A 27701-nucleotide genomic window follows, 5' to 3' on the forward strand; every position below is an offset into this window, starting at 1 on the left:
GATCGGATCATGCACCGTGCCAGCATAGTAAATCCTTGCAGCAGATCCGAACCTCCTTAATCACCGCCTCATTTTGAGCAGCTTTAGCCACGACAGCAAGATAGATATGAAGGCAGCTGAGCCCCAGCCACGACAGCAAGGTCAATCCAAAGGCAACCAAGATCGAATTTATGAAGAACAAACAGTTGGAGATTGGCTATGGCCAGTTTTGTTGAACTGTCTAATTTTGAAGACCGAGAAGCTAAATTCTACATATCGGTTATGTAATTGGTTAAACGATCTATTTGGCCTTTGGCCAAAGATCTATATAATGAAGAATGTAAATAGGATGAGATAGTTTTTTATAGAATTTTGTATAGAACAGAGATACAGCCAGAGAGGCGGTAACAGGTTCTTGTATTTTGTTATCGCCCGAATCTGGGCTGGACTATGTATTCACGCATGTATTTGCCTCAGTGAATTAATAAGAAAGGGAGCTCCACCTCATGTTTTATGAATTACATTTCTTTGTTTGAAAGCTGATGAATTGATAAAGTAATGAGCAACGTTTCTATTTGAAAGGGAAACGCGCTGATTGGCTAGGGCCTAGCCAACCCAACACATTTACCCTGTTTCTTGTTTCTTGTAATTTATGTTTATATTGTCAAGTGTGATTTAACTTAAAGCACATGTATACATGTTTGAGTGAAAGCAGATCCACTGTGTGAAGTAGTTAAATTTCCTTTTCTTGCAGATTTCGGATTGGTTTACCTGCCTGGTCCAAGCAGGAGAAATAGACCTGCACCAGTGCACGTTAGTGTGTTATTCCTTTTCTGCAGTTTTGTTTGATTTTTTTTCCCACCTGGTCCAAGCAGGAGAAATAAACCTACACTAGTGCACGTTGGTGTGCTATTCCTTTTCTACAGTTTTGTTTGGTTTGTGTTAGCTCTGCTATGTTCTTCAGCAGTTGATCGATCAAGTATAGGTGTTGAGCAGTGCTGGTTTGGTTGAAAAGGCTAGCAGCAGCTTTTATTACTTTCTCCTTCATTTTCCTTCTTCACCTTATAGCTCACACATCCCCATGTCCTCTTTCCCCTTGAGTCCTCCTTATTCTTCTTTAAGCCCCTTTGTCCTTGTTTTACTCCCGTAACCTCGCATAAACCTTTAAATCGGCTTATGGACACTTTGTGTGTTATAATTTTATTAAATCCCTATAATTTTATAAACCCCATATTAATCTATTTCTTGCTTTACCTCGGCACTATAGCCCTAACCCTTTATAACGTGAGGATGTAATAAAAACATAACTTGGCGGGACCCTTACCTGCCTTTTCACCTATCACATCAACCCTGGAGCACATGTTCGTTACCTCGACCGTCCGATCGCGCTCACTTCATCATCCGACAGTGTTCGCAAACCTTCACCCCGTTAACTGCTCGTCCCTTAGGCAGCGGGGAAGGTGGTTTCCCGTCGGACCTGTCTGCCACACGGCGCAATATAACTTGATCGCATGCCCTCATACGGAACCCGCCATCACTCGATAAGCGGTGCAGGAAAACCGGCCGCCCGCTATACCGCCGAACCCCCGATCGTTAATAACCGTGCATCTTCGGCCTCCGATCACTGTCGGATCTGCCCAATGGTGATCCAACGATCCTCATTGCATATTCTTTGCCACCACCCGATAGCTCCTCCCGCGTAATCTCCGCCGTTGATTTTTATGATCCAATGGCTAGGATTCATTTCGCCGTCTGTTCTGCCTCTGTTTCTTCCATTGCCTCCCGCCATTTTCCTGTGTAGTCTTCGTGTTTATGGCAATCCCGTGCACCCGAATAAAAGGAGCTCATGGTTCAATTCTCAGTGCATTCAATCTCCAACCTCTGCATTCAAGAGACAACATACCTCCGAAGGATAAGAAGGACCACCTTGAGCAGATAAAGGACTACAACAATTATGGAAATGCATTCAAATCAAATTTTACCTGTTCAGGAGTACATCAAAGTACAGAAAGAGCCATTCTGTTTCATTAAAACATTCAGATTGTAGCAAAAGACCCATATCTAACTGTAAATGCGGTTGGTGGCCAACTAAGACACCTCCACACATAGCCTAGCAGAGTAATTTTGTAAACAAATTCTATATATACCAAGAAAAAAGATGTAATCAGGTTGATGAGTGTTATTATGTTGTAAGCTTCAATTTCTAGAGACTGTAACTACTATGTAACCTGCAGCATCTTGTCTGCTTTTTCAGCTAATACAAGCTTCTTTTGTTGTTGATTTCTCACTTTCCACTTCTACTTGTTCCAGGTTGTGCCTGTTTTGCATTTATTCATGTGTTGTTAATGCTTAGCATTAGAGGGGTTGTCATCCCACCTCTGTGTTAGGATTTAGCATGTATCATTGAATTTGTTTGCAGGTTTTTGGTATTTTAATACCAGAGAGCTGTCATCCTATCTGTGTGTTAAAATACAGATTTACAAACCTTTTAACTGGTTAGAGCTGGCCATCACAGGGTCTTGTGCATCTGCTGGTCTGATCAGTCTTCTCCATCATCACATTTTCTTTAAACTGTGAGTAATTGGTGGTCTAAAGCCTTGTATTCTGGGGGTGTTCACCCATGTCTGGGGTCAATCATAGTAGAAGTGGTTATCTAACTTGAATATGCAGCATTTCTTTCATTCATCCACTATTTATCCAACATTTTGTTGAGTTTGTAATTTTCCCGAGCATCTCTGAGATACAACCTAGGAGAGTTTCATGGGGTGATAACATTAATTTGCGCCGTTGCCGGGGAGAGGAAAATCGAAGCTCAGCTTCCTTGGGAGAACGACACAACTTCAAGCTTTGATGACAGACAAGGTTTGAACACAGTTTCTGGTTGTAATCATCTGTCTGGCGACTTCATTGGAGGAAGACCATCATTTGGCGACTCCACATTGGAGCTCTGGCTCAGTTTGGGAGACACACTTAAAGAAATCCACAAAAATCTCCAGCTGAATCATTGCCTGACCCTGAGAGGACTATTAAATCGAAGAAAGTTTCATAGAAAGGGGCATCAGGATCAGGTAAGCCTAAGAAGTCTCATTCATCTCTGAAAGATAAAGTTATTGCTGAAGATTTACAGTTTGAAGATTTAGAGCACAACACTGTTAATAAGGAAAAATCTGTAGAGATTAGTTCAACCCCTTGTGTAGTTAGTTCCCCTTTTAATCTCAGTCCAAAGAAAGCATCCCATTCAGTCCAAAATATCCCTTTATCTCTGCCATCCATCACATTACTCCCTACCATTCAATCTGCTAGTATTCTTCCAAGTATTCCAATCATGGCAGGACAGCAAGCACCTACGAGGATTGAAAGAATTGTAGCTGCTAGATATGGACCATTGGTGTTGCCTGTGCCTTTAAATCCTATGCCTGTGGGAGAATATAAAAAATGTATGCCTAAATTAACTGGAACAGAGGGAGTGATAGCAAAAGAACACCTTGAAGGGTTTTACAGTTATGCTGATAATTTAGATATAAGTGAAAATGATGTATGGATGATAGTTTTTGTTCAGAGCCTTGATGGAGAGGCTAGGAAGTGGTTCAGAGAATTACCCCAGAGATCTATAACAAATATTGAAGCACTAGATGATGCATTTTTGAAGCAATGGGGAGATAAAAAGGATTTGTTGTATTACCATATTGAGTTTGGTAATCTGAAGAGGGAAAATGGTGAATCAATACCTGATTTTAATAAAAGATTCAATCGAATGTATAATAAGATACCAGCTGAGGTAAAGCCTACTCCTACCTCTGCCAAACTCACTTATGCAAATGCTTTTGACTCTGATTTCTGCCTGTTATTGAGAGAAAGGAGATGTGCTATGCTGGTAGACATGTAGGATGCAGCCTTAGAAGTAGAGTCCAATATTATGGCAGCAAAAAGGATCAAAAGTCAAGCTGATAGGAGAAGGCAGATAAATCAGGCTTCTACTTCTTCTGCATCATCTTCAGAGCCTAAACTAGATAAAATGACCAAGATGATAGAGTCATTGGCTGCTGAAATTTCTAAGCTAAAGGTTGAGCAGAATTCAGGGAAAACAAGGCAGCATAACACATTTGCTCCAAGAAACCCCAATCCATTCAGAAGAGCAAATGAGCAGTTACAGATTATGCAGAGGGGTGATGAATCAAAGGAAGATCAGAAAGTTAAAGCTCCTTTCCAAAATGTAGTTATGGAGGAGGAACAATTTGAGGAAGATGAGGATGAAATTCACTGCATGGAAGATAAAGGCAGCGTTGCATTTTTGACATTGGCTGAGTATGAACAATCATTGCTGCAGGAACAAGACAACCAAGAGTGGGATAGAGAAGTTGTCCTACAACCTGAGCAACAGCAAAGATATAACCTGAGATCAAATGCAAAGAATGTCAAAGAAAATTCCGCCCAAAGAGTTATTGTCCAAACAGAACCACAGAATATCAAGTAGAGAAGACCAGCAGCTGATTCAGTCATCCTCAAAGCTCCAATTCAAGAGGTAAAAAGTTCTGATAAATTATCTTCTTCTTTCAGCTTTGAGTCAGAAGTTCAGAAATTGAAAATATATGTCCCTCTGGTTGAGTTGGTGAAGAGGGAAGTGTTTATAAAACCCATCCTTGAAGCCCTTGAGCTAGGAACCCCACAAACCTCCACTGACTTTATTAATTTGCAAGATGAAAAACCTGCCATTGAGCTCAGCCCCATGATTGAACCTGTTGATAATAATTCTCCATCTTTTTATGTCTCATTGACCATTCATGACAAAATCCTCCACAATTTCCTGCTAGACACAGGGGCCAGCCACAATTTGATGCCTAAAGTTGTCATGGAAGAGTTAGGCCTTGATATCACTAGACCCTATCATGATTTATTTTCTTTTGATTCAAGGAAGGTGAAATGTCTTATATTGATTAAAGATCTGGCCATTACCTTAACTCAGTTGTTCATTAAGAGTATGATGATGGATATTGTGGTAGCGGATGTCCCTCCTAAGTTTGGCATGCTTCTGTCCAGAGGGTGGATTAAAAGACTAGGTGGGACATTACAAAATGATCTATCTTATGCCACTGTCCCAGTGTTTGGAGAAGAAAGCAGGAGATTTTATAGAGAAGCACAGTTGGCATACATCATTAGTGATGAGAGGAATCCTACAAATCATCCAATATATGCAGTGGACACTGATTTTGGAGCATGTATTCTCCAGATAGAAGAATCTCATAAGGCCGCATTGCAGCTCAGGAAATCAATCGTTCAGGCCGAGAAAGAGCAAGGAGGTCAGGTTTGGGAGATTTTCTTTGATGGGGCGTGTTCCAGGGAGACTGCAGGAGCAGGGGTGGTGCTAGTATCTCCACAGCAAAAAAGGATTCAGTTGTCTTTTAAGCTGGATTTTCAAGTGACAAACAATATAGCAGAATATGAAGCACTGTTATTGGGCCTTAACGTAGCAAAAGACAGAGGAGCCAAGAATTTAAAGGTGTTTGGAGATGCTGATTTGATCATTCAGCAAGTTAATAAAACATTTCAGGCTAAGCACCCAAGGTTGAAGGCATATAGAGATGAGGTATGGAGAATCAGGGATTCCTTTGATTTTTTATGTATTTCATACATTCCTAGAGCCCAAAATCAACTTGCTGATTCCCTTGCTGTTTCTGCTAGTCTATTCATACCTCCCATGCCTCCCATACTAGTGTATGAAGTTCAAATGAAATATAGACCTTCCTTGCCTGATAATGTCCACCATTGGAAAGTTTTTGAAGATGATGATGAGTTAAGTAGGTTCCTTCAAGTCATTGATGAGTTTTCAGAAATGAAAATTGACCAAGAGAACGATGCCTTAGAAGAAAAACCCCAGTCCTAGCTTAGAAATAAAATTGGTAAAGACAGCATAGTCCAGCTTCCTAGTAACCATATTCCTAAGGGCCTAATCCCTCTCAAAAGACTGTTTGACTAGAATGATGTGCCTTACAAGGCTGCCCAAAAAGAAGACCAATCTGCAGTCTGTAAGCATGATATAGGAAGTCCAGGTCAGCCTAAGTATGTGAATTTGTCCACTCATTTTTCTACTGATCAAAGTGCTGAATACTGCAATTTAATGAGTCAATTTGCTGATGTGTTTGTCTAGGAATATAGTGACCTGAAAACTTATGATAAGAATATAATTTAGCATAAAATCCCTCTGGAAAAAGACACTATTCCTTTCAAACAGAAGTTGAGACCAATAAACCCTATTCTTCTTCCACTGATTGAGAAAGAAATTAAAAAGTTGTTGGTTGCAAAGATCATTGTTCCTCTTAGATATTCAAAATGGGTCTCCAACCTAGTGGTGGTGAGGAAGAAAAGTGGAGAGATCAAACTGTGTGTTGATTTCAGAAATCTAAACAAATGCTCAAAGAAAGATAATTACCCCTTACCCATGATGGAGCATTTGTTGCAGAAGGTCTCAGGTGCCAAAGTGATGTCATTTTTGGATGGATTTTTAGGCTTTAATTAGATTGATGTGCACCCAGATGATCAAGAAAAGACTGCATTTACCACTCCTTGGGGCAATTTTATGTATTCCAAAATGCCATTTGGATTGATGAATGTTGGAGCCACCTTTCAGAGAGCTATGGATATAGCATTTGTGGGAGAGAATCACAAATTTGTGCTTATCTACCTTGATGATATAATAGTTTACTCTAGCAGCCATCAAAATCATTTGCAGCATTTGAAAAAAGTATTTTTGAAGTGCAGAAGGTTTGGAACTTCAGTCAATCCCAAAAAATATCAATTTGCTTTAAATGAAGGCAGTTGTTAGGACATATTGTGTCTGCTGCAGGTGTTCAAATTGACCCAGAAAGAGTCAAAGCAATTCAAACTTTGTCTGTCCCTAGATCAAAGAAGGATATCCAATCCAAAATTGATTTTGTCAGGAGGTTTATTCCAAATTTTGCAGAATTGGTGAAGCCTGTAACCTCCATGTTGAAGGAAGGGTCAGAGGTAAGATTGACTGATGCAGCAAGAAAATCATTTGATTTCATAAAAAAAGCTATTATGGAGGCTCCTACTTTAATAAGTCCTGATTACAGCAAGGAATTCCATATATTTTCATTTGCCTCTGAAGATACTATTGCAGCAGTCTTATTGCAGGCAGATGAAGAAGGTTCAGAACATCCAGTGGCATTTTTCAGCAAGAACTTGAGGGATGTTGAACTGAGGTATGATATTATAGAAAAGCAGGCATATGCTCTTATTAAATCTTTAAAGGCTTTCAGAGTTTATATCTTGCATTCAAAAATAATTGCATATGTGCCTTCTGCTGCAATAAAAGATGTCCTAACACAACCTGATTCTGATGGAAGAAGGGCAAAATGGATTGCAAAAATGATAGAATTTAACATTGAGCTGAAGCCCACCAAGCTAGTCAGAGGTCAGGGTCTTGCCAAATTATTGGCTGAAGAAAATTGCAGGTATTTGGACATTGATTTCCTATATGCAAATGCAAAAGATGGTCAGGCAAAAGAGGAAAAAACAGTTGAAACAGAGAAAAAACAGTTTGTGGCCGAGAATCTAGCTTTGTGCGGTTGGTATTCTGAAATAATTAATTTTTTGCTGAAGCTAGAGATCCCTTCAGAATTTACTCAAAATCAGGCCAGAACTTTAAAACTTAGAGCAGCAAAGTATTGCATTATGGAGAATCTACTCTACTGGAGGGATCCATCTGGAATATTTTTAAGGTGTCTAGACAAAGAACAATCAAAAGAAGTTATGCAGCAGTTTCATAATAGCATGTGTGGAGGGCACCATTATTGGAAAACTACAGCCCATAAAATTCTCAGAGCTAGGTACTATTGGCCCACTTTATTTTCTGATGTGTTTTCTTTTGTTAAATCTTGTGACAGATGCCAAAGATTTGAAGGAAAACAGCAGTTGAAATCTCTGCCCCTAAAACCAATTCAGGCAAAAGGACCTTTTTAGCAGTGGGGTTTGGATTTCATTGGGGAAATTAATCCACATTCCAGTGGCCAGCACAGGTGGATATTAGTAGCCACTGATTATTTCACAAAGTGGATTGAAGCAGTCCCTACAAGGAAGGCTGATCATAATGTGGTCATGAAGTTTTTGACAGAAAATATCTTCAGCAGATTTGGTTGTCCACATAAACTAATCACAGATAATGCAGCAGCCTTCAGGGCAAAAGAGTTGGTGGAAATGTGTGATTCAATGGGTATTAAACTGGTTCATTCCACCTCTTATTATCCTCAAGGAAATGGTCTATAATAATCCTCTAATAAAAGTCTGTTCCGGATAATTAGAAAACTAGTAGAGGACAATAAAAAGAATTGGGATTCAAAGCTCAAGTATGCACTGTGGGCTGACAGAGTGACCATTAAAAAATCCACAGGGAATTCTCCATTCAAGCTGGTATATGGCACTGATGTTGTATTCCCAATTCAGCTAATTCTCCCTGTGGCAAAATTCCTTCAGGAAGAGCAGGATGAGGAAGAATGCATGGCAAAGAGGATCATTGATCTAGCAGAAATACATCAGATTAGAGAACAGCTAGTTGAAAAAGCTGCAGCACATTAGAGAAGGATCAAGGAAGCCTTTGACAAAAAGGAAAAAACAAATAATTTTCAGATTGGTGACTTGGTTTTGAAATGGGATGCACTTAAGGAGAAGAAAGGCAATCATGGGAAATTTGATGCTTTTTGGACAAGGCCTTTCATCATTTCACAGGTTCAAGGGAATAACACCTTCATACTGAAAAGTATGGGAGGGGAAGTAGTTTTTGATGGCCCAGTTAATGGGTGGTTTTTGAAAGTTTATGTTGTTTAAGGTCTTTGGCCTTAAAGGTTGTAAATATTGTGTTTTTATTGATTCAGATACAATAGACTCCATGCCCAATGGAACACTTGGAATTTTGGCTAATTTGTTTTCAGTTGGAAAGGCATTGATCTGCAGGTTCTTGAGACCTCGCAGGGAGGATCTCATCCCTAGAAGGAGCCAGTGTTAGCTCTGCTATGTTTTTAAGCAGTTGATGGATCAAGTATAGGTGTTGAGCAGTGTTGGTTTGGTTGAAAAGGCTGGCAGCAGCTTTTATTACTTTCTCCTTCATTTTCCCTCTTCACCTTATAGCTCCCACATCCTCATGTCCTCTTTCCCTTTGAGTCCTCCTTATTCTTCTTTAAGCCCCTTTGTCCTTGTTTTCCTCTCGTAACCTTGCATAAACCATTAAATCGGCTTTTGGGCGCTTTGTGTGTTATAATTTTATTAAATCCCCTATAATTTTATAAACCCCATATTAATCTATTTCTTGCTTTACCCCGGCACTATAGCCCTAACCCTTTATAACGTGCGGATGTAATAAAAACATAACCTGGCGGGACCCTTACATGCCTTTTCACCTCACATCAACCCCGGAGCACATGTTTGTTACCTCAACTGTCCAATCGCGCTCGCTTCATCATCCGACGATGTTCGCAAGCCTTCATCCCGTCAATTGCTTGTCTGTTAGGCAGCGGGGAAGGTGGTTTCCCACCGGACCTGTCTGCCACGCGGCGCAATATAACTTGATCGCACGCCCTCATACAGAACCTGCCATCGCCCGATAAGCTGTGCAGGAAAACCGTTATACCGCTGAACCCTGATCGTTAATAACCATGCATCTTCGGCCCTCGATCACCGTCGGATCTGCCCGACGGTGGTCCAATGGTCCTCATTGCATATTCTTTTCCACCTCCCAATAGCTCCTCCCGCGCAATCTCCACCATTGATTTTTATGATCCAATGGTTGGGATTCATTCCACCGTCTGTTCTGCCTCTATTTCTTCCATTACCTCCCGCCAGTTTCCTATGTAGTCTTCGTGTTTATGGAAATCTCGTGCACCCGAATAAAAGGAGCTCATGGTTCAATTCTCAGCGCATTCAATCTCTAACCTCTGCATTCAAGAGACAGCGTACCTCTGAAGGACAAGAAGGACCACCTTGAGTAGATAAAGGACTACAGCAATTATGGAAATGCATTCAAATCAAATTTTACATGTTCAGGAGTACATCAAAGTACAAAAAGAGCCATTCTGTTTCATTAAAACATTCAGATTGTAGCAGAAGACCCATATCTAACTGTAAATGCGGTTGGTGGCCAACTAAGACACCTCCACGCATAGCCTAGCAGAGTAATTTTGTAAACAAATTCTATATATACCCAGAAAAACGATGTAATCAGGTTGATTAGTGTTATTCTGTTGTAAGCTTCAATTTCTGGACACTATAACTACTGTGTAAGCTGCAGCTTCTGGTCTGCATTTTTAGCTAATACAAGCTTCTTTTGTTGTTGATTGCTCACTTTCCACTTCTACTTGTTCCAGGTTGTTCCTGTTTTGCATTTATTCATGTGTTGTTAATGCTTAGCATTAGAGGGGCTGTCATCCCACCTCTGTGTTAGGATTTAGCATGTATCATTGAATTTGTTTGCAGGTTTTTGTTATTTTAATACCAGAGAGCTGTCATCATGTCTGTGTGTTAAAAGATAGATTTACAGACCTTTTAACTGGTTGCAGCTGACCATCACAGGGTCCTGTGCATCTGCTGGTGTGATCAGTCTTCTCCATCATCACATTTTCTTTAAACTGTGAGTAATTGGTGGTCTAAAGCCTTGTAGTCTGGGGGTTTTCACCCATGTTTGGGGTCAATCATAGTATAAGTGGTTATCTGGCTTGAATATGCAGCATTTCTTTCATTCATCCACCATTTATCCAACATTTTGTTGAGTTTGTAATGTTCCCGAGTATCTCTGAGATACAACCTAGGAGAGTTTCTTGGGGTGATAACAGTTGGTTTTCCCCGCCTGGTCCAAGCAGGAGAAATAAACCTTCACCAGTGCACATTGGTGTGCTATTCCTTTTCCGCAGTTCTATTTGGTTGGTTTTCCCTGCCCGGTCCAAGCAGGAGAAATGAACCTACACCAGTGCACGTTGGTGTGATGCAGCAAGCATTTCTAGTTTACTTCCTGCAATTTTATTGCTTTCATTAAATACTTTATGACAGGATAAATTATATGGATTTTTGAATCCGTGCTCGGAGAATCCACAGTATGAACATCTTTATACCAACGTTTCAAATCCCAAGTGGGATCCATCATCAGGGTTGAAGAATGATGATAAAAGAAGAGCAATAAGGCAGAATAAATACTAATGAGGAAGAAAATTTTTAAGGAAGAACACACTGTCGGCTAGAATCTTTAATTTTCTATAATTTTATTATTTTATTTTTTTTATTTTTTATTTTTATTTTTTATTTCTGCACTCTGTCAAAATCATAAACATTCATTTTTATGTGTGCAATTTGATTTCACAGTATAATAACACTTGCAGTAAGAATTAAATGCTAAGTGCAAGAACTATTTTCTTGCCACAGGATCTAAGTGCTCTGAACCTGAAAAAGTTCAAGCCCTTGCAGGAAGTAAAACGCTTTTAGTAAAGACACCATTTATACCCTCTACATAAATCTCAGTTCCTGCACTAGTGCAAGCAGATTGCGATAGTGCAGGACAAATTAATGCAAGAAGGAAATCTCTACATAAGCAAGTTTGAAGGGCCCATCTGATGAGATTGCTAAGTGTCTCTACTAAAGAAAAACACACACTCAGTAGTTGATCAATAGTTAGCTAGAGTGATCGCCCCTTTATTTCTAAATCCCTTTTGCAAATTCATTCTTCCTTGTTCCAGTCTTAGATTATTCTGATGGTTCAAGTTGCCTTTTTCTCTTTTTAGTTTGATTTTGCAGTCTTTCCTTTAAAGAAAGTAGGGATTGACATTAGAAATATTCATACCATCTCTGCATTGCCTGTGCTTCCTCTCTAAGTTTACAGATCCCCCGGGTTGAAAATTTAATTGTTGAGGAGTTTGCTTAATTGTAATTCCTACACCCAACATCCTCCACATTTCTTTGTTTATACTCTAAAGTGTAGGCCCGATCAGAGGATGTTATTTAATATTTGCTTCTGATGGATTTTCCTCATCAAGCATGATCCATAGCTTCTCGGTTTCTCTAGGAATATCTTTTGGATCTTCATGAGTATTTTCTTCCATAGGGATAGACTTATCTCTAATTGATTCCAAAATGTGTTCTTTCTGTGAAGTAGAGACCCTATCTTCTGCTATAATTTGAGATAGTTCTTGGAATAGCATCACACTTCCTGACATTTCCCTGCTATTTGGAAAGTATTTTCAGCACCTGGATTGAGAGTGGGGGGTTCTTTTAGCACCTAAAAAGAAAAAAATAGAAACACACTAACTCAAAAATTCAATTATAGTTAAAGGAACAAGCCAAGATTGTAAACTAAGAAAATCACACTTGTAGAAATTAAATAATCTCAATTGCATAAAAGAAAGCAACCCAGCATCACACTTTGCAGTAAATAAAATCACTCTTAAAAACTCAATTGCAGTAAATCAATCATCACAGTTTGTAGTAAAAGAAATCACTCATAAAAACTCAATTGTAGTAAAAGAAACAAATCAGGGATCACACTTTGTAGTAAAGGAAATCACTCATTTGTAGCAAAGAAAACTTGGTCTGTGAACTCTCTGGCAATATAGTCCAGTATGCTTCAACAAGCAAGGGGAATCTCGTTAATCTAAAAATTCAATTGCGAAGGAAAGGGAAAAGCATGACAAACCATGAGGCCTTATCCTACAACACCTCCTTGGCAATGACGCCAAAATATCAGGTGGTATAAATGCAAGATTTAAACCAACATTTTAACTGTCAATCCGAGTTGGTAATATTAGAGGCGTAGCATAGTAAATTCTAGAATATGGCCTTAAGGGTCTGTGGAATAAAAATCAAGCTCTTGAAAATTATTAAAAAAGGTGTAATTTAGGGAAAAGGAACAAGACTCTTCAAAGAAAAGTAAACACATTGTGAATCTACCTCTGGCTCCTCTTCTGGGTTGATTTGACTCCTACAGAAAGTCTTCCTTATTTTTCTAGGGGACAAGGGAATGTAGATTCCACTCAAACTGACAAACCATTCAGGAAATAGAGAATGTGATTCAGTTTTCAAAACCTCTCTAACGATTACATGCAAAGAAGGAAAGCATGAAGTAAAACTAGGAATTAGAAGACAAACTCATTCCCAATTGATTTAAGGGTTATCCTAACTTGAGAAAATCATTAAATTATTCCTTTCAAATGTGAAGGTACTGCTACTTAGAAGGAATCATATGAACATTGTCTCTCTGAAAATAATGCAGTGGTCAATCAAGAGCTTAAGACATCAATTATATCCTTTAATTGGGGGTATTTCTCAAGGAATTTTGTTTGAACACTTTACCATGCTAATGAAACAAGGATAAAATCTCCTCATATTAATCCTGACATTTAAATAAATATCGTTCTCTTAAATCTCACAAGATCAGTTTTATAGAATAATGTAAAGTGTTCATAAATAACATGGATAATAAATCAGATCAGAACTCTTAAAGATCATACCCTTACTCTTTGATATAAAAAATTTATATTTGTCATTGAATTGTTGCAAACTGAAAGTATATTTCGTTATGTGATAAATTGAATCAAAGTAAATAATGCACTGATATTTTAATAAATGAAAAATGTAGTAAAGAGACACTCAATAAATATACTTTGTTTTCAATTTGAATTTAGGATCTCAATATGTTGAACTATAATGAATTCCAAGAAAGTAACCATACCATCAAACTCATCAATCAAACCTATGCAATTTAACATCAAAGCATAAAGGAGAATTCTAAAATAAGATCACACTCTCATCATGCATCTATCAAAATAAAATGCAAATAAATCCTAAGAGGTATGGGGTAACGGATTGGCTGGTGGGCCCAAACCACCCAGCGTATTTCCATCGCAACAATTAAATTACAACACCAAAAGATTTAGAAAGAAAACTGAAAACACAAAATCGAATGCCAATTTTGATTAAGTGTTGAATCTTGTTACATAATTATTGAACAACACAGCGTTGGGCTCTAGTGGTCCCCTCCAAGGATCATCCCACTGGGCACGCAAGCACCTCCCTTTCCTGTACAACGAGATCAATCCCATGTTCTGCAAAAAAGTGTGATCTACAGGATATAATCCAGGATCCCTCTCTAGTACGCAACCCTCATACTTATAACAGAAGCACTACCCAGTTACTCAGATCCACGGTGTTATGAAACCAGTTGTTGGTGTCCAGGTATGAACGATTTATTCACCGTATTCTGACATTAATCTATCAATCTGGGTACGTATCCTTTCAAGGCAATGCGCAAGGTATATGCAAGGGCAAGAACATAATCCATTCCAACCAAGGGTTCACAGCTAGATTCAAAACATGACTGTAAGAGTAAACAAATCACAAAACTCCAGAAGAAATTACAAGAAATAAAGAATTGTAACATTAAACATAAACTAATAAATAATGTTCACACAAAGACGCAGCACCTGATCAGAAGAGTGGGCCCAGCTCTCTGATCAGGGTTGTGTTAGCCATAGAAAAGATTAGAACAACAAAACAAGTGATATTTTATTAATCTGTAACAAGTGATTACAATAGCGATGGGGGAATCCCCATTTACAGGAACATTCTTCCTTTTATACACAGCACAGGAGAATAACATATCTCCCTGAAACATGGTAACTTCATATGCAAAAATATACATCAATTGGAATGGCACCAACACTAGATGACCAAGATAGCAAAAAGGTCCAAGAATGGTTCCAGGGAATCATGACTCCAGCTGCATGACCTCCTCAGGGCTGGACGTTACCAGATCTGTTGCGAAATGCTAGAGCGAGGGTTCGTGTTCTCCAAGCTCTGGTCAAACATTCAATTCAGTGTTGCGAATAGATAAGACTCTGTAACTTTACTTCATTAATTAAAATATTCCAATTGGACAAGTCAGGGGTATTTACCTTATAAGTTTAGCATAGCAACGTGGGTAAATAAGTACAAAAAGGGTCAAAAGGATGATAAAAATGGACAGAAAGATAGCTAGATTCGGTGCCCAACATCTCCCCCCAACTAGCCTTCTGCATGTCCTCATGCAGTCCGCCACCTTCGCAAGTCTAGATTCTGTAGACTGTAGATTTCATGAAGCTAGGTGAGATCATATTCTAAGGCCATCTCTATTCCTAGAACTTTAAACCCATCCAAAAGGAGAACTTCCTTCCACCAATTTGTTGGAACATCATACGCTGGAGTGTAAATTTTTGCAGGCAACCAAATAATAGGAAACTGAAACCATATCCCCATAATCTGGACACCACATGTTTGGACACATGCCACATATTTGGGTATTCTGGTGAGCACTCGTGCAAAATTTGGTGCCCCAAAAGGTTCCCTGTTCCGGACAGTTGTCGGTGACATCATCCACCTTTTCTGACAGCAATCAAGGGCCTCTTTTTGAAAAGCAGTTAACTGATTGACACAAAGATCAAGGCACCATCTTTGTGTCCTCAGCATCCTATCTTTGTTCCCCTGGATTCCCAAAAAGGTGTTGTGCTTATTGAACATTGTGATTGACCTCTCATGCTCTCCTCTTACTATAAATTGCTTGGTAACTTGATTGGATTCAAAAGTGTTGAAAGCCTTTTACCAATGAATCTAATTGACAGCATAAGAGGTGAGGGCCCTTAAATGAATGTCCCCTACATAAGAAACTGAGTTGAAATCTCTGTCCAAACGCAGTAGATACCCATGCAGGTAAAACTCACACATCAAGTGTTGAGTTGGCACGTCATGATTCCTCATTATCTGGAGGAATTGTACACCATCTTCTATCTCATAACTAATCTCGTTTTTTATGCTTTCCATGCAGAATAAAAGAAAACGTTCGTGCAAGAATAGAGAATAACAAGAAGCAGGGGGGTGACATGCCATCACCTCTTGCACCAGATTGAACATCTACTCCTTATCAGCCTTTAATTCGGCCACTTACTTCTCCAGCTGATCCATCTTAAGCTGTTGCTTCACATGCCTTAATCTCATGATATCTATGCGCTCCACATATCCAAAGATAGTTGTGGAGGCTCTTTCCTGATTTCTCTTGATCTCATTTTTATACTGGGCCGCAATAGATTTCCAAGTTTGTACTTCAGCCATTAAGGCATACTCCCAGCCTTCAAACAATCTCTCGACCGGGTCTGTTTGGGTGGCAGCCGAGGTTGTGACTATCTGGTCCACCTGAGTTCCTGCTTCGACCCCTACGGCCTTGGGCTTCTTAGCTTGCCGCCTATATTTCTTTATCTGTTTCTGCATTTTGTGCACCTGTTTCCTCAATTTCCTGACTTCCATTTTGAGCCGCATTGTCTCCTTAAACTGCAGCTGATATCTTTGTTTGACTGGGAGTCTTCGTTGTTCGCACAACTCTATCCATTCCTGCTTCACCTGTATTTCCTCCATTTCGGCAGCTGGAGGTAAATCCCTCGGGATAGCTTCTGTTGTGCCGACTGTTGGTCTTTCCTCCACTGCCTACTTTTCTTCAATTATTTCACGCTTCACTCCCTTCTCGCCTAACTATTCCATTGGCTCAATCGTCGGGACCGCTTCGCTTGGTCCCTCCTCTTCACCAACGGCTATTTCTTCTTCATGTGCACTCTCCACGACTGGTGATGCCCTAGCGAGATGCTCTCCTGCTAATGTGCCTGTTGGAGTCCCTTCCAATTCCCTAGCCTCAGGAACCTCTGTCTCTTCTCTCCTCTCAGGCTTCGAAGTGCCTGTCGCCTGAGTAGCATCCTCCCCACACGGTTGTGGCCTCTGTGCTAAATTCGAAGCCATAGGAATGGCAAAATCTTCTTCTTCTTTTTGCCGAGGGGAACGAGTTACCCTCGCTCCTCTTGGGATAGAGGAGAAGAAGGAGAACTGGAATGAATCCTCAACATTTGGCCCCAAAGTCGACGCTGGTTCTTGTGGGTCAGCGTCGACCTCACACCCTAGTTCTCTCGGCGTTTCCTCCATGGGTCCCCTAGTTTCCTCAGCTCCGGGCCTTCCTTGTCCTCATTCTTCTTCTTCCATGGCTTCTCTGGTCGGAGTGGTCACGACCTCTTCTCCAATCGGATTATCCTCCTCCATCAACTCCATGGTGACAGGAGATCCCTGTGGGGTACCCTCGATTGCAATATCGACCAATTCGCCCACTCTTGCCTGTTGTGGGTCTGCCTCTGTAGTCATCACGCTATCCATTTGCTCTGCTAGTTCCACGGGCGAGGCTGGTTCTTGTGGGACAGCCTCGGCCATAGTACTAGTGGGCATCTCTGTGTCAATCTCTGTATCTTCCATTGACTCCACAGTTTTGGCTTGCTCTTGGGGAGTCGTCTCTTCTTCAAGTTCTTCAGTTTCCATCTCCATCTCTTCCGACTCCTCCTAGTCAATATACTCATCATATTCTGCATCTTCCTCCATGGCTTCAGGTTCATCTGCCCTAGCAGCCACAATGGCTGTTATTTCTTCCTCTGTGGAATCCTGAAACAGTTCCCACGGAATCGGGATCCTTCTGATGGCATTCATTACTAACAGCTAAACCAACCCATGGTGAGTGATGATCGCCAATACCTGTTGTGACCCCTGAGCTGAATGCGCCATTAAGTGAAGGCTCCTTAATAGAAAATAGGGCACATTCATTGAAAAAGCTTCTGCTTGTGGAAATCGTAGGTGAGCTAGTATGCGGAGATGGTATTTGAAGATGGTGGAGTATCTTCCTTCGCAAGTCATATATTTTATGACGAACTCTGCGACTCCTCCCCATGGATGTGGTAGCGAAGTTCTATCATATCCCTGACCCTTATGCATGATACTTTCTCCTACTTGCAGGAAGACCTCGGGCAATCCTCCTTGAAAACTAGCGTTCTCCGACTTGTGGGAGCCCACTGACTTCTGTGATATTTATTCCATGAACCCGAGAGCCTCCTTCTCCCAAGTTTAATGCAAACTCCACCGTGATTTCTTCATTCGACCCTCTCAGCCTGTCGAAATAAACGTCCCAGCCTGCGTTCTCAAACACTTGCCACACCTCCCGATTACTCTGAACTCTCATTGTATCCTCAGGTTCATGTCGCACAGATCGGCCACCCATTGCTGCAGAGGCGGAATCAGCACGACGACTGTAGTTGGCTGGTAGGGGAGAGTGACAGGGCTCCAAACCGTTGGCAACTGAAATAATGTCATGGCCGCTTTTGGAGACAACGGATGAAACAGTACTGGTATGCTAAAAAATGATGACAGATTATGGTGGTACTGTTAGATATTTCAAGAATTTAATGCAGCGTGTTGGGAGGGTGACTGATATGACTCTGCACGTACGAATACGCATTCCAACACATAAAGGTATGATTACAAAGTACTAAAATCATTAGATTCGGTTAGGTGAAAATCATGTGTCATGAATACTTTTTTGAGGTATGTCGTCATTCATTATGATGGTTTCCCCCCCCCCCCCAACTAAATGACGGCAGTCCTCGGCACAATTTAATGTCCTTTTTTGGAATATTTAATTAAATCCATAAAGTCGACAGAGACGTACCTGCGGACCTACCTTAAGGTGGAGTAGTAGCAAAAATATCTGACGAAGTAACAGCACAACGAGTAACAACAACAGTGAGTAACAGCAATAGTGAGTAACGGCAGTTCCGCTGTAACGGCACCGGTGGAGTAATGGCATTGGCGTAGTAACGGTAGTTACTAAGTAACGGCACCAGTCAGAGTAACGACAACATTGGAGTAACGGTAGTTGCGGAGTAATAGCACCGGTAGAGTAACAACAGTTGCGGAGTAACAGCACTGGCAAAGTAACAACAGTTGCAAAGTAACAACAGTTGCGAAGTAATGGCACCGGTGGAGTAACAACTGTTGCGGAGTAATAGCAGTTGTGGAGTAACAGCAGTTTCGGAGTAAAAGCATCGGTGGTGTAACAGTAGCTGCAAAGTAACAACAGCTACGGAGTAACAGCATCAGCGGTGTAACGGCAGTTGCGGAGTAACAGCAGCTACGGAGTAACAGCAGTTACGGAGTAACATCACTTAGTGGAGGTAACAACACTTAGTGGCACCATTAGTGAAATAATAGAATATCTTTATAGCAGCACTGGTGGAGTAACAACACCAAGTGTTACCTTTCTCCTGGCCATATCTCTTTATTATTCCTGCAAAATACAAACAAGTAAGTAATAACCATATATATGTATATTATTATTATTATTATTATTATTATTATTATTATTATTATTATTATTATTATTATTATTATATATATATATATATATATATATATATATATATATATATATATATATATATATATATATATATATATATATATATATATATATATATATATATATATATATATATATAGATATATATATATATATATATATATATATATATATTAGATTTAGAGTAGAGTGAGAGTGTCCTCTATTCCAATAACCATTAGATCAGATGAATCAGAAAGGTGTTTGACAAAGGCATCTTTAGAGGTTGGACGGTGGTATAGTTTTAGACGGTGCCCATTTACTACGAACAAGGTCTGATTCTCATCTATTGTAATTAGTCTGACCATTCCATTGTCGAACACTGCATCTACTTGATATGGTCCCATCCAGCGAGTGCAAAGCTTGCCTTTGAAATCCTTAAATCGGGAGTCATACAGTAACGCCCAATCTCCCACATGAAACACCTTAGTTTTGATAAATTTATCGTGCCATTTCATCCTCTACTATTGAACAGTAGTAGTCCTCTGGATAGCTACCGATCGAATCTCATCTAACTCATTTAGTTGTTCCAGTCGGTGTTTTTGTGCCTCTGATAGATCTAGGCCTACTTCTAGAGCTGTTTTGAGTGTACTGATTTCAAATTCTACCGGAAACAAGGGGGATTTCCCATAAACTAATTCAAATGGAGAAAACCCAGTTGTGTTCCGCCATGTTGTTCTGTATGCCCATAAAGCTTCTGGAAGTTTTTGTGCCCAGTCCTGGCGATGACTTGCTACTGTCTTTGTCAAGATATTTTCCAATACCTTGTTTGTGCTTTCTACTTGCCCATTCGCCTGTGGGTGATAGGGAGTTGTCACTCTATGTTTGACCCCATATTTTTGCATCAACTTTCCTATCATATGAGATGTGAACTGTGATCCTCCATCTGATACAATTTCCCTTGGAGTACCGTACCGGGCAAAGATTTCTTCATGTTGACATCTAATCATCAGGATTGGGTGAATAAATGTAATTGATGTAAATAAATAATAAGAAATATGAACAGTCATCGGGAGATGAAGTGAACAGTCTCTCCCTCGTGTATATAATAAAGACCAACCTAAAGGAATAAGATATGAATTGATTTGGTGGAGTTACTGCCTGGCCTGACATGGTATCAGAGCCAGCTCCATTTTTGGCATCTCCTTCTAGTCTTGTAACTCCCTTCTGCCATTTTTTTGCAGTCTGTCCACTACCCCCTCCACAGTCGCTACCCATTAAACATTGCCATTGTTTAAACACTGCCCATTATATACTGTCATTCACATAATCTTTGACATTATTCTTCACCTTCACCTCTGTGTGCTTTGACTCTTTCGCCTTCGCAACCGCATTCACAACTCTTGCAGTCGATAGTGCCACTGCCAAAGAAACGTCTCTCTATTGTACTCTTTAGTGTCTCCATTTTTATTATTATCATTAGCATTGTTGTGTTCTAGAATGGTGGTCTAGCAAATCTCTGACAGGGTCTTTGATTCCCGAGATGTGCACTGATTTCTTTGTATTTCCTTGCTCGCTCTCCCTCTTCGGTTTTTCTTGTCATTTTTTTTTCATACCTAAAATTTTCGTGGGATGTCATTCTTCTCACGAATATTTTGTCCTCACTATTATCTTGGCAAGCAAATTTGTAAATTTCCCTTTACTTCCTTATACTTGGCCCCAGTATCCATCTGGTACACCCTCTCCCCGTGACAAATTTCATTCTCAAACTGGATTATAAGTTTGATGTTGCATCATTTGTTACGTTGATAGCACAATGGGAATGTTGTTGAGTGGTGGTTTGCAGAATATGCCGAGGAGAGGAGAATGACAAGGCGTTGTTGCTAAGGAAGACAGCATAACCGTGGTGCCTCAACTATTGGGAAGCCAAGCGAAGTGAAGGGAGCCCGGAGCCCGTGCGTTGATATATCTCCTGGTGCATGGTGTGCTAGTGATTGAAGCAAAACAGTGAGCGTGGACCTCATTGTGATGTCGCTGCTACTCCAACAACAAAACGAATGTAGGCTCAGTTTCCATTGTAATGCTGCTACTGCTCCAAATCTGTGATGGAACTTTGTAGAGCTCGCGGTGCATGCTTGTTTATTGACTATGATATGCGTTAATCAACCAAAATCGTTGGCATTGCAGTGTTTTCTTTGCTATATTTAATATCATTTTTTTGGTATATATATATCTATATATATATATATAACGTTGATATATATATAAAGGATTCCAAGCCATTTTTTTTGGTATATAAAGCCATTGTTTTGGTACATATAAAGCCACTGTTTTTGGTATATAAAGCCACTGTTTTTGGTATATAAAGCCACTGTTTTGGTACATATAAAGCCACTGTTTTTGGTATATAAAGCCACTATTTTGGTACATGTAAAGCCACTATTTTTGGTATATAAAGCCACTATTTTGGTACATGTAAAGCCACATTGTTTCATTGTCTCACTATCTTGGAATTATAGTTCTTCCAGTATTGTTGATTTTGGTCAATCATTGACAAATTTTTCAATGCATTCAATCATATCTATTGCGGGAGTAGTTTTTAGTGGAAAGGAGAACTATCCTGAGTGGTCTAGGAAGATACAACATACCCTCATTCTCAATGATTTGTGGAAAGGAGTATGTGTTGGAGACGGAGACAAAGAACCAAAACAGCCTACCTCTGAAAAAGAGTTCGCCATTTGGGAAAATAAGAACACCAAAGCCTATGCATTAATTGCAGCATCTATAAGTGAAGAGGTGAGTCGCCATATTTTTCCATTTTTAACTGCTTTCAAGGCCTTACAAAAGCTGAAAGAACTCTATGACTCAAATTCTGCACTTGAAGTTGTTCAACTCATGATTAAACTCTTCAGTCTTGAATTGCAAAATAATGATCCTCTTGCTCTTGCATCTGAAGTAAAATCTATAATGAATGATATCAAAGCCATTAAGGTTGAATTGGATATTCCTCTTATCGCTTTTCTCAAGGCACTTTATCCTACTTACTCCAATTATCTTGAGTCATTGCAAGCAAATGGAAATCTCAAAGATATTACCTTTGACTCTCTTGTGAAAAAAATTGTTGAAAGAGAGAAAGCTTTTGGAAAGAAGACAGCCCCTGAATCTTCTGAAGAGGTTGTGTGCCTTGCTCATAAAGAAAAGAATCTTGCTCAAGATTCTTCCAGAGGAAGAGGTGGTCGAAGAGGAAGAGGAAGATATTTCAGAGGTAGGGGGGGCAGACACTCTCAAGGAGAAAAGTCAGATTTGCACTGCATACGCTGCAAAAGAAATGGATCACATGATGCCTCTACATGAAAAATACCTTGGGACAAAATTGAGCAGCAAAGAAATCAACCCAAAGGTAAAACTAATGACACAGACAAAGGTAAAGCACCCGAATCCGCTCATTATGTTGTGGCACACTGTAATATTGGAGTAAATGAAGACTTATTTCATGCTTCACTTGCTTCTTGGAAAAATGATTGGTTGCTTGATTTAGGAGCAACTTGCCACATGACTCATAGACAAGATTTTTTTGAAGAATTTACTGACAATGTTGATGGAGCAGTATACTTTGCAGACCAATCAAAAATCAAGCCATCAGGGCTTGGAACAATCAGGCTCAAATTGCCTGGTCTTCCAAACTTTATTCTGCATCATGTTCTATATCTCCCACAGCTGAAGAGAAACTTGTTGTCCTTGGTCCACATCCGCTAGCAAGGTCACTCAATTCATATGTTTGATGGCAAGCTTGAAGTGAGAAAAGCATCTTACCACTCACTTGTCATGAGGGGAATATAAGAAGAAAGGCTTCTCAAGCCGCAAGGTACCTCTGCTCATGCACAAGATTTCTCATACAATTCTCATTATGAAGACGGTACACTTCCATCAAGTTTATTATGGCATGCTAGATTTGGACATTTGAACTATGACAGCCTCCGCTTGTTGAAGAAAAATGGTGCTGCTAGTTTGCCTACAATTCCTAGGAAATTTAAGCAATGTGATGCTTACATTCTAGGAAAGCATAGCAAACAGTCTTTTCATGATTCACATTCAAGAGCACATAGAAAACTTGAACTCATTCATTTAAATTTATATGGTCCAATGCATGTTCCTTCTGCAAATGGAAATAAATATATGATGACATTTATTGATGACTACACCAGAATGTGTTGGGTTTATTTATTGAAGGACAAATTGATGCTTTTCAAACATTCAAGAACTTTCGTAAATGGATTGAAAATGATGCAAAATCTCATATTGGGTCTATTCGCACTAATAATGGAAAATAATACACATCAAATGAATTTGAAAACTATCTTCGCCAACATGGGATCAAACATCAAACAATTGTGCCTTATAATCCCCAACAGAATGGTGTAGCTGAAAGAATCAATAGGACAATCTTAAATATGTTATGCTCCATGCTCTTCTTCAAAAATATAAAAATAATGTTTTGGGTTGATGTTGTTCTATGTGCTGCATATATAAAGAATAGATGTCCATCTAATGCTATTAGAAACAAGACTCCATATGAAATGTGGTATGGTCACATTCCTTTGATAAAGCATCTTAGGGTCTTGGGTTCCACCTATTATGCCTTGATACCAAAGGTACATAGAAAAAATTGGTGCAATAAGTCGTAAGTGTATCTTCCTGGGGTATTCAAACATCTCCAAAGCATGTCGTCTCTATGATGAAGTCAATAAAAAGTTTGTTGTATCTAGAGATGTAACCTTTCTTGAATCATCCAAAACTGACAATTTTGTTGAGCGGCAACTTGATCGCTTGGATAGATTCGCGAATGCAAAATCATTTCAAGAATTTGATAATCAGATTCCACATCTTGAAGGGGGGATTCCTATACTAGATCAACATGTGGAATCTTCTTCTGAAGAACTCTCTCCCCCACATGAAACTCCAACAACGGATGATGCTTTAAGTGATGTGATTGATAGAATTAGGAGACTCAATCTTGATTCAGTCCCAACTCAATCAACGGAGCAGCCTGGACCATCTGAGAAAGGTCCCCCAAAGTGGCTGACAAAGACACTTGAAACTGTTCATCCTGATGAGGTTGGAAAGACAGGAACTAGAAATTCAAACTGGCAAAACGAAGGTGATGTAGATGACTCTAATTCACCTGTTGATATGGATGTTTCTTATGATTGTGAATTGAATTTGTCTATAGATTTTGAACCAACTTCCTTCAAAGAAGCTGCTATTCATGATGAATGGAAAGAAGCGATGCAAAAGGAGTATGATGCCCTCATAAAGAATGGCACTTGGAAGCTAGTTGATCCTCCATTAGGAATCAAACCAATTGGCTGGAAGTGGGTCTACAAGAACAAATATAAAGATGATGGCTCACTTGACAAGCACAAAGCCAGGCTTGTGGTAAAAGGTTTTGCACAGAAGGAAGGGGTCGATTATGAGGAGACTTTTGTCCCCACAGCAAAATGGGCTACCATCCGGACACTCTTTGCCCTAGCAGCTCAGAACGGTTGGAAAGTCCATCAAATGGATGTAAAAACTGATTTCTTGAATGGAGATCTAAAAGAGAATGTTTTTATGTCCCAGCCTGAAGGATTTGCTGTGAAAGGACATGAACATAAAGTATGCAAACTTGTGAAATCCTTGTATGGCCTCAAACAAGCACCGCGAGCCTGGTATGTAAAATTAACTGAGCATCTTCTGAAACTCAATTTCAAACATTATGATCTTGATGATTCAACTTTTTTTGTCAAGAAAGTTGGCAAAATAGTTGTATATCTTGTGGTATATGTAGATGATCTTTTGATGACAAGGAACAATGAAAGCTACATTGCATCCGTAAAGAAGGAATTGGGGAAAAGTTTTGAAATGACTGATTTGGGCTATGTTCATTACTATCTTGGTATTGAAGTAACTCAACATCCGAAGCCCATATTTCTTTCTCAAAAGAAGTACATTGGAGATCTGTTGAACAGATTTGGCATGACAGAATGCAATCCTCTTACTACTCCAATGGAACAAAAATTAAAACTCACATCTATTGAAGGAAAAGAATTTGAGGATGCAACAAAGTATAGACAGCTTGTAGGAAGTCTCAACTACCTAGCTACTACCAAACCAGACATTTCATTTGTTGTTGGAATCCTCTCCAGGTTTATGCAAAAGCCTTGTGAGGGACATTGGTTTGCTGCAAAGAGAGTTCTAAGATACTTGAAGGCAACTCAAGAATTTGGAATCAAGTATACACAGGTGGACGACTTCAGCTTGATTGGATACTTTGATTCAGACGTCAATGGAGACAAAGAAACTGGGGTATCTACTTCAGGATATGCTATGAGTCTTGGATCAAGAGCTGTCTCCTAGAGATCATGCAAACAATCAGTTCCAGCAAATTCCACAACAAAAGCAGAATACATGGTAGCAGCTGAGGCAACAAAAGAAATTGTGTGGCTCAGGAAAATTCTTGAAGATTTGCAGGTAAAACAAGTACGATCAAATCCACTCATGATTTACAATACCTCTGCAATAAATTTGGCCAAGAACCCAAAGTTCCATGATTGAACGAAGCACATAAATACTAAATATCATCTGATTTGACATCATATTGAGGCCAAAACAATCCATCTCTGTCATTGTTCCACTAATGAGCAAATTGCAAACATGTTCACCAAAGCGCTTGGAAGAGAAAAGCTTGAATGATTCAGAATTATGCTTGGAGTCACCAACATCCCTTCAGATTAAGGGGGGGAATGTTGACACCTAATCATCAGGATTGGGTGAATAAATGTAATTGATGTAAATAAATAATAAGAAATATGAACAGTCATCGGGAGATGAAGTGAACAGTCTCTCCCTCATGAATATAATAAAGACCAACCTGAAGGAATAAGATATGAATTCATTTGGTGGAGTTACTGCCTGGCCTGACACTTCAAAAAGAAAGTCCATCACTACTTGCTCTATTACTCTCGTGACCGCTCTGACTTCCACCCCTTTAGTTACATAATCGGTGCAGACCAGGATGTAAGCTTTTTGATGAGAAGGTGGGTTAAAGGGTCCAACAAAATCGATGGCCCATTTCTCAAATGGTTCAAGGACTATCTGTGGTTGAAGACGCATTTCATCTACTTTCCCAGGTTGTCCCATCCACTAACAACTATCACACCTTCGAACATAATCCTGAGCGTCACGAAAGATGGAGGGCCAATAATATCCCATTTGCAACACTTTATGACCTGTTCTTTTGTCTGCAAAATGTCCTCCACAAGGTCCATTATGTGCAGCCTTTAAGATCTCATAAATATCATCATCTACCACACAATGCCAAATCTGCTGGTCAACCCCTATATGGAAGAGATATCCTGCCATCCACAAATATCGGGTTCTCTGGTGAATGATCTTCCTTTGCTCCTTGTATGACAGATGACGAGGTACCTTTCCTGTAGCAAGATAGTTAGCAATATCTGCATACCACGGAATGTTAGCAGAAACTGCAAAAATATGTTGATCCGAAAAATTATCCTCAATTGGTGTGTTCTTACCATCATGTTCTATCCTGGATAAGAAATCTGCAACCACATTGTCCTTCCCTGGTTTATCTACTATAGTAATATCAAATTCCTATAGTAGCAATAGCCATCTAGTAATGCGACCATAGGTAACAGGTTTGTTCATTAAATACCTGATATGTGCATGATCAGTGTGCACAAAAGTAGGATACCTGGTAATGTTGTGTCGGAATTTGTTGATGGCGTAAATGACAGCAAGGAATTCTTTTTCAGTTACTGTGTAGTTTAATTCGGCAGGAGCCAAATTCTTACTAACATAGTAGACTGCGTAGGGTACTTTATCCTCTTGTTGTCCCAATATTGCACCAATTGTTGTTTGAGAAGCATTTGTATGAATGTGGAAAGGTAATGCCCAGTTTGGTCGCCTAAGGATCGGAGCACTACAGACCAATTCTTTAATATTTGTAAAAGTTGCATCACAGTCATCTGACCACACAAATTCTGAGTCTTTTATTAGTAATTGAAACAGTGAGTGTGCTACTTTTGCAAAATTTTCTATGAAACACCTGTAATAACCAGCACAACCAATAAAACTACGTACCTGTGTGGGCGTTTTGGGTGTTGGGAAGTGCAGAATTACCTTTATATTTGCTAGGTCCATTCTGATTCCTTCTGCTCGTTATGGCCTAAATCTACCTCAGGCTAAGAAAGGCAGGTCTAGGGTAACATCAAACCACGCTTAACCTGGTAGCTAGCCCTACCAGGTCGGGAGAGGGCTCTCTCCTTGTCAATCTCAGGAAAATATAGCAAATGAGGCTTGAGATGACTGATGTAAAGACTAATTTTAGGCTAGGTATATGCTCAGAGGAGTTTGATTGAGTTTTATGGTTGATTGTTGGATCAAATGTGAAAGGTAGTTTTGGGTCCGGGGAATGAACTCAGTCTTGCAGAGGTTTCTGTGGGGC

This window comes from Pinus tabuliformis, chromosome 5_2 (genome assembly GCF_031772625.1).
Source record: "Pinus tabuliformis cultivar Carrire ecotype Pingquan chromosome 5_2, CPIR1, whole genome shotgun sequence".
NCBI lineage: Eukaryota > Viridiplantae > Streptophyta > Pinopsida > Pinales > Pinaceae > Pinus > Pinus tabuliformis.